Source organism: Bos taurus, chromosome 7, assembly GCF_002263795.3.
Source record: "Bos taurus isolate L1 Dominette 01449 registration number 42190680 breed Hereford chromosome 7, ARS-UCD2.0, whole genome shotgun sequence".
Lineage (NCBI taxonomy): Eukaryota > Metazoa > Chordata > Mammalia > Artiodactyla > Bovidae > Bos > Bos taurus.
Genome location: NC_037334.1, coordinates 16,738,920 through 16,752,355, shown reverse-complemented (window position 1 = coordinate 16,752,355; position 13,436 = coordinate 16,738,920). Strand labels below are relative to the sequence as shown.

General features: G+C 48.1%; 1 protein-coding gene across 1 annotated transcript in view; it reads left to right on the top strand.

Annotated features, from left to right (window-relative positions):
• The first annotated feature begins 133 nt into the window (after positions 1 to 133).
• ELAVL1 (ELAV like RNA binding protein 1) overlaps positions 134 to 13,436 on the top strand; it is a 37,156-nt gene continuing 23,853 nt past the window's right edge. The window contains exon 1 of the mRNA NM_001076454.2: positions 134 to 287. The gene's annotated coding sequence lies outside the window, so the exon portion shown is untranslated. The remainder of the gene's footprint in view (positions 288 to 13,436) is intronic.

Sequence of the window (13,436 nt, the reverse complement as noted above, 5' to 3'; positions counted from 1 at the left end):
GCCAGCCGGAAGTCCCGCCCCCGCCGCGCGCCCCGGGGCGCCGCGACAGCAACGCGGGCCAATGAGAAGCGCGCCGTGGCGGACGCCGGCCAATGGGCGCGCGCGCCGGGGGGGCGTGTCCGGGCCGCGGGCCGGAGCGGGTCGTGCGCGCTGAGGAGGAGCCGCCGCCGCCGTCGCCGTCGCCGCCGCTACCGCCAGCGCTACCGAGGCCGAGCGGAACCGTTAGCGCCGCGCCGCCGCCGCCCGCCTGCCCAGGAGCAGCCCCGGGCCCACCCGCCCGCGTCCAGGTGAGGCGGGGGCCTTCGACGGCGCCCGACGGGGTAGGCCGCGGCAGGCCTGAGCTCGCCTGGGCCGGCCGCGGGCGCTCGCGGGCCTGCACCGGCCGAGGCCCAGGCCGCGCCGCGCAGGGAGGGGACGCGCGCGGGCCTCGGCGAGCGGGCGGGGGCCGGCCGGTGTGGGCGCCAGCGACAGGCCCCGGGCCGGATTCCTCGGCCGCCGCGAGGGCCGAGGTAGGGGGTCGCGGCGTGGGCACGCGCCTGGCGGCCGGGCTCCGCGGCCGGGCCCGGGTAGCCTTGCAAGCCGGGTATCCGGGGGCGGGAGAGCGGAGCCAGAGGCGAGGGAGTGGAGTGAGCGCCCTCAGCTCTCGGAGGTCACGGCCCCCGGGCTCGCTCCCCCGGGAAATCTTACACAATCTTTTGTAGCGGTTGTCAGAGGACCGCGGTGGATCTGAGGTCCTCTTAGAAGTGTACAAACCCTTCGGTATGTATGAGAGCCCTAGGGGAAGAAAGAAAAATATTTTTTGAACACCGTTTCTCACAAAACAGTTTCTGGGGTGTGGGACGTCTGGATTTGTAAAATGTGTGTGTGTTGAAAACACAAACTGCACGCAATTGAACAATGGGGGATGGATGCTCTTCCTTTTCCGGCGTCCTCTGCTGCTAGGCATATTAAAAATGGGTTCTGATACCCACTGTGTGCGGGGCAGGTGGAGAAGAACTTCTGCAGGTGCCGCCCCTGGAGGAACAGAGCCCCCCCTCACAGAGTATTCATGAGCGATCTGAATAGCCAAGGCTCCAAAAGTGGGACGTTGGGGAGGCGGATTCTCTCGAAAAGCGTTTCTCAACCTTGGCACTACTGACATTTTGGGTCTGATCATTCTGGGTTTGGGTGGAGGAGGGGCTGTCCCTGGCATCTACCCACTTAGATGCCAGCAGCATCTTCTTCCCCCATTTGTGAAGATCAAAAATATCTTTAGAGATTTCCGAAAGTACCACACACATACTCACATGTGTGAGAACCACTCCTGGACTAAATGAATGATCTTCCACTAGAAGCACCCCTAGCCGTATTTCTGATTCCTTGAAATCCAGAGTTCCCAAGACGTTGGACAAACTCTACTTGTGGGAGCCTTAGTTTGCTTATCTGTAGAATGGGATGGATGAGACGGTTGCTGTGCAGATTTAAGGATTTGGGAAGCCTTAGCATTCTGCATGACCTGTGCCTGAGGAGACACTGAATATATAATGTTATAAATAGTCGACCATATTTAGTGAGGATTTACTATGTGCTATCCACGGATGGACATTGATCTCCAGCCTTTGAGGTGGGTACTGTCTGTTGTAAGTTCCGTTTTAGGAACAAAGAAGCCCAGTAGGTCGCTTAGTGAGACCAGTCTCACACGGGAAAGTGGCTAATGGCAGGATTTGAACTCAGGCACTCTGACTCAGATTTCTTACCTTTAACGGCCAAGTTTTACCACTCTTATAATCCCAGCATCTGGGGGACCTGGAGAGACGTTCCATTCATGTATCACTGAGCATTTTCTGTGTGCAGAGCTTTGTGCTAGGATCTGTTATAAAAATATTTGACTTAAAGGCCCATGAAGAAAGCAAGATATATGAACATCTCAAAAGGTTTATGTTGAAGAGGCGGAGTTTCGGATTGGCTGTGTTGAGTGTGAAGTCATGGGGCAGCAAGTGGAAAATGAGAGGTTTATGAAAGTACCATCTTCCTAAGGCCCTGCTTTTGTGTCACCCCTGCCTCCCATCTCTTATCACCTTTCCGCACTCAAGCAAGGTCTGATTATGTTATTCCCAATCAAGAGTGTTTGGGTGGAAAATAAATTAATTTTTAAACCTTTTTAGGTGGCTTAAAAGCTGAAGTCGAGGATCCTTTGCACATTCTAACCACTGCCCCCCTCCCCGCCCCCCCCCGCTTCCTTTCTGATTTCACCTGCACATAGGCCCCAAACTCCGACCCTCATGCCTGTTGACCCCACTTTCTGGAATGTCGGTCTCCTCCACCTGGAGATCTCCTCTTCATGCTGTGTGGCCCAGGTTGAAGCTCACTCACTATATGAAGCCTCCCCAGACTGCTGCTCTTTCTCTACCCTCACCAGTAGTTCCTCACTCCTGTCCGCATCTCATTCAATGGAATCAGGTTCAGTGCTGAATGGTGAAAGAAGTACAGCCGCCTCCTTTCGCCCCTAGGTGGCAGTAGCTAAGCGGCAAGGCCGACCTGAGACTGAGTCAAGGGAAGAGCAAGAGAAAACCAGCCTGTGGGAGGGAAGTTAGTTTTGCTTCCCTCCTTAGCTGACTCTCTGCCCTCGGCTTCTGAGTCCCAGGCTCTGTTCTAGGCTCTGGGGAGGCACTGGTGATTGCAGCGAATGCACAGATTGTTTCAGCCCACTCTGTTGAGCGTGGTAATTATGGTTATGTGCCTGCTGGTGTGGAAACACAGAAAAGGAAACTGTTAACCTAGCCCTGGTGGGCAAAGGTAATCACCGTCCTGGAGGAGGTGAAACAGGAGGGGAGGGGTTATCCAGGCCCAGACTGTGGGGAAGGGCTTGGTAGGATGCAAGAACCACACCAGCCAAGGCATGGAGGTGGGGATGTCTTGGTTTGTTCAGAGACCCACACGGGATCTGGTAGTTCAGAGGCAAGAAAGGTGAAGTGAGTGGTGGTAAGAGGACTCTGATAGCTGGTGTGCAGAGGGAAAGGGTGTTGTCCTGCAGACCAGGCCGAGGGGAACTGTCTGACAGTTTCATTCCACAAAGCAAAGGGGTCAGGTCTGCGCACAAGACAAAGAGCTGGAGGAGAATATTGCTGAAAGCCAGCAAACTGCTTCGGAGGTGATGACTTTCCTGTAAATCAGAAAGGTCAAAAATATGACCCAGGGCTATGGTGGTCTGGAAGTAGGGGGTGGGTTTGAGACCCAGTTAGGGGGTAAAGGACACAGGGCTCAGTGGGTGTTTAGCTGTGGGATGTGAGAAAACACTGGGCAATGATTCGGCGCCCTGCCTGAGTGCCCAGTAGGTGGATAACGGTCACTCAGAGAAACAGAGAAGACAAAAGAAGGAGCAGTTTAGCATGTAGACATAGACAAAATAGCACATCACTTGAGTAGGATATGTGTACCTTCTGTGCATATACAGACCGAAAGTGGGGAGGTGGCAGAAGGTAGCGTCCTGTCTAGAGGTGTCGATGGGACTCGCTCATATGTTCACTGTCCATCCTCACTCGAGGGCACTGGCCAAGTCAGTGAGCACAGTTTTATAGACTGAACATGTAAAACCTTACTGTTGGCTCATTATTGTGGGAAACAGGGAGGAGGGGAAGAAATTGCCTCCTCGAGGAATTGACAACCTGAGCTGGGGAAAAAAGACATAGATGTGTGAGATTAAAGTAATGAAAGGAGGAAGCCATGGGTAGCAACAGCCTGGAAGAAATTATTGTTTGTTACTTGGGGTTTGTTCTTGATGAAGGAGGCGGTATCCAAACTGGTCATTGTCATCAGAGAGGCATGGGCAGCTATTTCCAGGTGCCGCCAGCAGCCTAAGTAAGAGAAAAGGTGAATGCAGAGAAGTCCAGAACGCTGAGGGGACCGGTTTGGGCAGGCAGAGGATCAAGAAGGTGGGCTTGGAGATGAATCTAGAGAAGTATGCCAGGATCAGGTGGCACAGGGCTTCTCGACACAGTCAAGAAGTGAGTTTGGAAAAGCGCTTTTCTTTTATTCCTTTCCCCCCCTACCCCCAGATATTTATTTGTTTATTTGGCTGTGCCAGGTCTTACTTGCATTATGTAGGATCTTTAGTTGTGGCCTGTGAACTCTTTTGTTGTGGCATTTGGGATTTAGTTCCCTGACAGAGATTGAACCTGCGCCTTCTGCATTGGAAGCGCGGAGTCAGCCACTGGGCCACCGGGGAAGCCCTGAGAGTAAGGACAGACAGACCAGTCAAGAGGCTTTGGTAGGACAGAGATGGCCCAGCACTCGCCTGAGGATCAGGACTGGGACTGCTGTTTTGTCTTCTACACCCACTGCCTTGCTCGTGCTGGCATGTGATTGCACTCTGTGTGTGCTGGGGGAAAGAAGGGAGCTCAGAGGTGACTGGATCCAGCCACCTGTCAGGGAGACAGTCATGCCAGAGGAAAGATTTACAGGAGAGGAAACAGCGCAGAGCAACCCAAAGGCAAGACTGATGTCGCCACAAACAGAAATCAGGAGACAGAGGAATGGGAGTGAACTGGGGGGAGAAGGCCAAACAGTGCTTGGTGTGAAATAATCATGTGGCAGGGAGACTGGATAGGAGTCAGTCTGCCGAGAAGCTGACAGTGACCTGAACAGGGACAATGGCAGAGAGATGGAGGGAGAGTGAGGCATCTCAGATGCAAAACCAGCAGAAACTGGTGCTCACTTAGGCTTGGGGGATGGGAGAGGTGGCCTGGGGGACAAGTGTAAATGGGTGCCACCAAATGAAGTGATTCAGGGGGAGGGGAAGGTTTGAAGAGGGGGGTGAGAACAGAAGGAGACATGAGGATGCTTGCACCTGGAGGTGGGGAGGACAGGGAGACACGTGCTCACCTTGACTTTGTTGGTAAAGTCAGAGTGAGAGGACGAGACTTGAATGAGGTTCATGTTGCTGGTGAACAGATGAGGAGACCCGCCAGTTCGTCTCAGGATATGTGTGTAATTGATGCGTGACTGACCAGGGACTACCACGGATCTCTTCTGTGTCCCATGGGTGCTTGTGATCCCTGGCTCTGGAATGCACCGTGGCTTCCGTGGAACTCAGGCCCGTTAGAAATGGCCTCAGAGGTACGGATCATTTCCAGGGCCCCAAGTGGAAAGGGTCAGTGTGGTCCTTAGTGGGCGCTCGCCACGTGTCAGGAACTGTGCTGAGAGCTGAAGCAGGGGGTGACACCTCAGTCTGCAGACAGGGAGACGGAAGCTCCGGGAAAGGAAGTGACATCCCTGACAGTTCAGCTGATGAGCAGTAAGGTTAGTGTTGGAGCTCAGGTCTGTTAAAGCCCGTGGGTTTTTCCTCCTGGGCCAGGTTGCTCTGCAGTTTCATGTGAGAGCCCTGGAGGGGCCTTGATCAACTGGAACTCCTAGCAGGGCTGTGGGTGTGATCCAGTGCCCTCGGGGTCTATGGAACGCTCTGGCTGGACTGGACACCCAGCTGCACCCACTCTGCCTCTTTCCTGGGCTTCTCAGACTGGCAGGCATGGACTTGCTGTGACTTAGCTGTCCCCATTGGACAGCTTTCGTCACCGTGGGCTGTGGGAAGGGACGAGGAAGGAAACTGAGTTGATCTCAGTGAGCCCTTACCTTGCGTAGTGGTTGTAATTGGGTCAGGTAGCGCTGTCAGTTTTTTTTTCTGGCACCACAGCGTTTCCTGGGTGACCTTACACTCCTAAGACTTTGACCTTGAAGAACTCAGGACTTTGCATCTGGAAAGGACGGCAGAAATAATTGAGTCCAGGCCCTGTCGTGTGATGTGTGAGGTGTCAGGGTTGAGCCCCAGGATATATTTGACTTGTTCTAGTTTTGTTCTGGCCCAAGTAGAAAGCCTGTTCTGTGACTATAAACCAAGACAGATGCTCATAGGTGCCTGGTGGAAACTGATCTTGCTGCTTTGCATATGTACCGCCTACATATGCTTTTATATCATTTATATACACACACACATACACTCACATGTATAGGGTATCTCTCCCTTATATACACAGTAGGTATACTACTGATGTGAGCAACATCTTTGAAGTCACACGACCAGAACTTTTGAAAATAGCTCAGTAGGGCTGAAAACCCTCAGAGATCGTCCCAGCGGGACTTCTCCATCACAGATCCGTTACCAGAAACATTTCCAAATTAGCAGGGATCACTTTGCTACACTAAGTTTCTCCTTTTGCTCCCTGCAACTGACTTTGGTGCATGGGTTGGGCTGGGATGGGATGACCATAATAAAGTAAGATACTAAATGTATTAAATAGATTGTCGATACAATTTCTAGCCACCCTTCTTTAACATCAAATAATGCATATACATATGATTCCCAGTGTGCCTGTACCCCTCTTCTGTGTGTGCCTGGTATGTTTGCCAGATACCCCTGGGGACCCTTGGCAACAGTGATGTAGCCTTGACCCTCAAAACTTTCACTGATGTGGGTGAAAAGCAAATAATTATGAGTCAGAGTGATTTGTGCAACAATGAAGGTTCACACCAGCAGTGTACAGGCACTGAGAACAAGAGCAACTGAGCATCCTGGGAGATTATTTAAAGATAAATGAAGAGGTGATGGAGAGGGAGGGCTGTCCCTGTCAAGAGAGCAGCTGAAACAAAAGCACAGAAAGATGAAGGTCCGCAGCATGCTGGGGACGGTCAAGTGAAGGGAGAAGGGGGGACGAGCAGGGGCCGTTGTAGCAGGCCTGGCATTTTATCCTTGGAAGACTGCTCTGCAGCAACAACTTGAGGGTTGGTCCTGCCACTAATTAACAGGGTGATGACTGCCCCTGGACAAAGTCGTGTAACCTCTGAGCCTCAGCAGGTGGTGACTCCACTGTCAGGGAGAACCGGCGGGGGCGGGAAGTGGGGGAGCTGGCTTGGTGGGGCTGGGGGGGTAACCTGGAGATGTCTACAGGACTGCCACTTGGAGGGACGCTGAGTAACAGGAGGCAGGGTCTGGCGAGTGAGAGATGGCTGGAGTCATCGATTGTCAGGCAGACACCAAGACCAGGTTGTGGTTGGTGCTTCCGGGGACAGCTATGCAGATTTGGAAAGGTCAGGGGAAGGGACGTGAACTGCAGGGTGGCACCGAAGCACCAAGAAACTGCTCTTGGGGTTTGAGTTCTTCAGCGGTGCCAGTTGACCAAGAATGGGGCCCACAGGGGGCTGCTCAGCCTTGACTGGGCATGTCAGGAGGAGGCAGCAATGCCAAGGACAGGGCTGTCATGCAGAAGCTTCACGCTTTCAATCTTTACAAAAATTTTAAAAAAAAATTTTTTTTTTTTTTTTTTTGGTCGCACCATGGCACGGCATATGGGGAATTCCCTGACCAAGGCTTAAACCAGTGCCCCCTGCAGTGAACAGGCAGAATCTTAACCACTGGACCACCAGGAAAGTCCCTAAAATTTATTTTTTAATTCAGTTTTCGTTGTAGAGTTGAATTTTTACAAATGAATATGACCACCACCGTGAAAGAGGAGAGTGAAAACGTTGGCTTAAAGCTCAACATTCAGAAACAAAGATCATGGCATCTAGTCCCATCACTTCACGGGAAATAGATGGGGAAACAGTGGAAACAGTGTCAGACTTTATTTTTTTGGACTCCAAAATCACTGCAGATGGTGACTGCAGCCATGAAATTAAAAGACCCTTACTCCTTGAAAGAAAAGTTATGACCAACCTAGATAGCATATTGAAAAGCAGAGACATTACTTTGCCAACAAAGGTCTGTCTAGTCAAGGCTATGGTTTTTCCAGTGGTCATGTATGGATGCGAGATTTGGACTGTGAAGAAAGCTGAGTGCCGAAGAATTGATGCTTTTGAACTGTGGTGTTGGAGAAGACTCTTGAGAGTCCCCTGGACTGCAAGGAGATCCAACCAGTCCATTCCAAAGGAGATCAGCCCTGGGTGTTCTTTGGAAGGAGTGATGCTAAAGCTGAAACTCCAGTACTTTGGCCACCTCATGCGAAGAGTTGACTCATTGGAAAAGACTCTGATGCTGGGAGGGATTGGGGGCAGGAGGAGAAGGGGACGACAGAGGATGAGATGGCTGGATGGCATCACCAACTCGATGGACTTGAGTTTGAGTGAACTCCAGGAGATGGTGATGGACAGGGAGGCCTGGCGTGCTGCAATTCATGGGGTCACAAAGAGTCGGACACAACTGAGCAACTGAACTGAACTGAACTGAATGATCATGATATTGGAAAATTTTATCACCTGGGAAACAAAAATATTGTTCTCCTTGTGAAGTCAACCCTTCCCCCACTGCTTGCGCCTGGCAACCACTGATTTATCTGTAACCTCTGGAGAAGCTTTTGCCTTTTCCAGAATGGAACCATGCAGTAGCCTTTGAGTCTGTTTTCAGTCACTCAGCAAAATGTATGTGAGAGTCTTACGAATTGCGTGAATAGTAGTACCTTTTTAATTGTTGAATACTGTTCCATCGTATGGTGTACTGTAGTTTATCCACTGGAGGTTCAAGGGACTTTTGGATTGTTCCAGTTTTTGGCAGTTATGAAGAAGAGTGCTCTGCATGTAAATCAATGACATTATTACACACCTTCATACCCTACACAGAAATAAACTCATACTGGATTAAAGACTTATTAAGACATGACACCATAAAAACTCATAGAATAAAACATAAAGCATTCTTTGACATAAATTATACCATTTTTTTCTTAGGTCAATTTCCCAGGCAATAGAAATAAAAGCAAAAATAAACAAGTGAAATCTAATCAGACTTACAAGCTTTTGCACAGCAAAGGAAACGATAAACAAAATGAAAAGACAGCCTACAGCCCGGGAGAAAAAATTTGCAAATGATGCAACTGACAAGGGCTTACTTTCCAAAATATACAAATAGCTCATACAACTCGGAAAAAAACCCAATCAAAAAATGGGCAGGAGACCTAAATAGACTTTTCTCCAAAGAAGACAGGTGGTCAATAAGTACATGAAAAGATGCTCAACATTGCTATTAGAGAAATGCAAAACAAAACCACAGCAAGGTATCACCTCACACCAGTCAGAATAGCCATCATCAAAAAGTCTACAAATAATAAATGCTGGAGAAAGTGTGGAGAAAAAGGAACCTTCTTCCACTGCTGGTGGGAATGTAAATGGGTACAGTCACTATGGGGAACAGTATGGAAGTTTCTCAGAAGAACTAAAAATAGAGCTACCATATGATCCAGCAATTCCCCTCCTGGGCATATATCCAAATAAAACTAACTCAAAAAGATACGTGCACCCCTATGTTCATAGCAGCAGTATTCACAATAGCAAGACATGGAAACAGCCTAAATGCCCTTAAACAGGGGAATGGATGTAGAACATGTGGTACATATACACAATGGCATACTACTCAGGCATAAAAAAAGAATGAAATAATGCCATTTGTGGCAGCATGGATGGACCTAGAGATTATCACATTAAGTGAAGTAATTCAGAAAGAAAAAGACAAATACCATGTGAGATGTCACTTATATGTGGAATCTAAAGTATGGCACAAGTTAACCTGTGAACAAAATAGAAACTGACTCAGACACAGAGAACATGCTTGTGGTTGCCAAGGGGGAGGGAAGGGATAGCAGATGCAAACATATATATATAGGATGGGTAAACAACAAGATCCTACTGTATAGCATAGGGAACTATATTCCATATCCCATAATAAACCAAAATGGAAAAGATGATGAAAAAACAAACACATAAAAAATAAAAACTGAATGTTTAAAAAAATGAATAAAGCTGCTATTAACATTACTGCATAGGTTTTTATATAAACAAAAGTTTTTATTTTCTGTGTGTGAGTACTAGGACTAGGGTTGCTGGGTCATATGGTAAGTTTATGTTTAATTATAAGAAGCTGCCAAGCTGTTGTCCACAGCGGCTTTAACATTTTTATATTGCTACCAGCAATACATGAGAGTTCTAGTTTCTCCACTGCCTCACCAGAGCTCAGTATGGTCTGTTGTCATTGTTTGCTTTCTTGCTTTTATTTTTGTTTTAGACCTCCTATAGGCCTAGATGGGTAACAGTGTTTTGATGTGGTTTGTCTGTCTTTTGGTCATGCAGGATCTTAGTTTCCCGACCAAGATTGAACCTAGGCCCTTGGCAATGAAAGTGTGCAGTCCTAACCACTGGACTGCCAGGGAATTCCCTTGATGTGGTTTTAATTTGTGTTTTCCTGATAACTGATAATGTTGAGCATCTTTTCATGTGTTTGTTTGCCATCCATATATCTTTTTTGGCTTGGTATCTGTTCACATTGTTTGCTATTTAAAAAATTGAGTTGTTTTCTTACTGTTAAGTGTCAGAGGTTTTTCTTTAAAAAAAAAAAAAAGTTCTGGATACAAGACCTTTCTCAGACACATGATTTGCAAATATAATCTTCTGGATTATAATTTTCATAGCAGTGTCTTTTTTGCAAGAGCAAAAGTTTTCCATTTTGATGATATCCAGTTTATCAATTTTCTTTTAAATGGATCTGGCTTCGTGCATGGTACCTAAGAAATCTTTGCTTCACCCAGTGTCACAAAGATTTTCTCCAAGAAATTTTTCTATTTTTACATTTTAGAACAGAGGTCGGCACACTTTTTCTGTAAAGAGCCAGATGGTAAATATTTTCAGCTTTATGGACCATATGGTCCCTGTCACAGCTACTCAGCTCTGTCACTGGAGTGCAAAAACAGCCATAGACAGAACATAAACAAATGAGAGTAGCTATGTGCCAATAAAACTTTATTTATAAAAACAGGCTGTGGTCTGAACAAATTTGGCCCATGGGCCATGGTTTGCCAACCACTGATTTAGAAAGCAAATTTTTTGCCAGGCATTGAGGACAGCCCACTCTGGTAATTACTGCCCAGTTTATTATCTGTGAAATCCATGTGAGAGAAAAGGCAGAAGAGTAAAACAAGAGTGGAGAGGGAGATAGAGGGAAAAATGGGGAAGGAGGAAGAAAAAGATTTGAGTCACATTTTGAGCAAACTTCAGCATGCATTTTAATTCTTTAGTTAATCCTTGTACTTTGGTTCAGGCTTCAGCCAGTGTTTTTGTTTGTTTCTGAGCTGCTGCTGCTGCTAAGTTGCTTCAGTCGTGTCCGACTGTGAGACCGCGTAGATAGCAGCCCACCAGGTCCCTCCATCCCTGGGATTCTTCAGGCAGGAACACTGGAGTGGGTTGCCATTTCCTTCTCCAGTGATCTTAAAATCTCATGGCTACAGACAGTTTAACAGGTTTGTGGAGTTTTTCCTGATCAAACCTGTTAATGCCATGCTTTTTACTGAAAATGGTATTTATTTAACCATCTCCCATTAATACATATTTATGTTTTGTTTTGTTTGGCCTTGAGGCATGTGGGATCTTAGTTCCCTAACCAGGGATCAAACCTAGGTCCCCTGCGGAGTCTTAACCACTGGACCTCCAGGGAAGTCTCTAATACATGTTTAGATTATATCCAGTGTTTTACCAGCCTTGGGGTCAGCATGTTCCTTGCACATATTTCCCTGCACTTGTGTGATTATTTCTGTAGAGCAGTTTCCTGCAGCTCTAAGTCAGAGGGTAGCGTTCACATTAAATATTTTGATAGGCCTGCCATGTTGTCTTTCCAAAAGGTTGCACTTTGCACACTCATATTGGTGGTATATAAGAGTGTTTAAAAAAAGGTGGGGGAAGGGTGTGTTTTTTTCTCCACTTATCCTTACTTACTGCTAAGTCACTTCAGTCGTGTCTGACTCTGTGCGACCCCAGAGATGGCAGCCCACCAGGCTCCCCCATCCCTGGGATTCTCCAGGCAAGAACACTGGAGTGGGTTGCCATTTCCTTCTGCAGTGCATGAAAGTGAAAAGTGAAAGTGAAGTTGCTCAGTCGAGTCCGACCCTAAGCGACCCCATGGACTGCAGTCTTCCAGGCTCCTCCGTCCATGGGATTTTCCAGGCAAGAGTACTGGAGTGGGGTGCCATTGCCTTCTCCTTACTTACACTGGGTTTTATCCATCCTGGATTGTAGTCCCTCTGACTGACACAAAGTAGCATCTACTTTTATTTTGCATTTTCTTCATTGTTTGTGAACTTGAACCTCTTTTCTTGCCTTATTGGCTGTTTAACTGCCAGCATCTATTAGTTTCCGCTCATATCCTTGGTCCATTTCTCTGTTAGTGATACATTGGCTTTTTTCATATTGATTTCTAGATACCTTGAATCAGTTTTTCTCAGTGTCAGCAGTACTGACACTTTAGATAATTTCTGGTTGTGGGGGCTGTCTTGTCCTGTGCCTTATGGAGTGTTTAGCAGCATCCCTGGCCTCTAACCACTGGGTGCCAGTGGCACAAGGCTCTCCCATCCTGTTGGCCAGCAGTGCCCCCAGATGCTGCCCAGTGTCCCACGGAGGACAGGGCAAAATCACCCAAGGTGAGAACCCAGCTCTAAGTGAGATAATAAGGAGCTGGCACTTTCTCCCTGTCAGCCTGCTGCTTGCCTGTAATGTCTTTGCCATCCACGAGTTTCTAACCTTGTGAAGTCTCCCTTTCCAATCTTTTCTTTTATGACTCTTGATGCTAAACTAACTGCTTTTTAAAGAGCAGGAAGCATAGACCATTTTCAAAAAAGAAATACTAGGAGACAAGACTGATTCTGCATGTTGTGTACAGTCTGAAGCAAGTGAGAGCTGGAAGGTAGAGAAGACCTGAATGTCTCCCCCAGGAAACTCAGAACCAGACCTGATTCCTCTCTCCGTGTTGTTATGGGGCAGGCGGGAAATCCTGTGCAGGAGATGCGTACTGGTTTTTATATAACCGCTGGCAAGACTATTTTTAGAGGAGGCGAAATGCTCTAGACACTGGGCACTGGGTTTTGAAGCATAAAGTCAGAACTGGGCAGTAAGAATCTGGAGAAAGGGTTGGGCTGCCCTGGAGACCTCCCGACTAGTGGGCAGCAGGGCCTTTTTCTCAGTGATGACTTTCAGCTCCATAGAGATGCCTGCTTCTTTAGAGTCAAGGACACAGGACTTCACAGCAGTGCCTGTGAGCAAAACCTCGAGTGAGTGGTGCTTCCAGAAGAGCAGTTTTGAGCCAACTTTCCTCTGAAGCTATCTTTGTGCCCTGCTGGTGTTGCTGAAAGTCAGGATTTCTGTAGGCAGCTTAAGGTGTTCCAGAACCTGCCAGCTTTGGAGACAAAGGTCCCCTAACTGGTAGAGAAATCGTAACCTCTTTCCTAGCTCAGTCACTCTGTCTTGTGAGGAAAGCAGTGCAGAGGCCCTCTGCCTGCTGGCCGGAGAACAGACAGGGTGTCTGGGTAGACTGCCCCGGCGCTCGTTGCAGGCTCCTCCATGTCCCGCTGCATCAGTAGTGCACATGGAGACCCGACAAAGCAATCCAAGATCTTTAGAGTGTTCTCAAGACGCCCCAAACACTTTTCCCAGAGGCT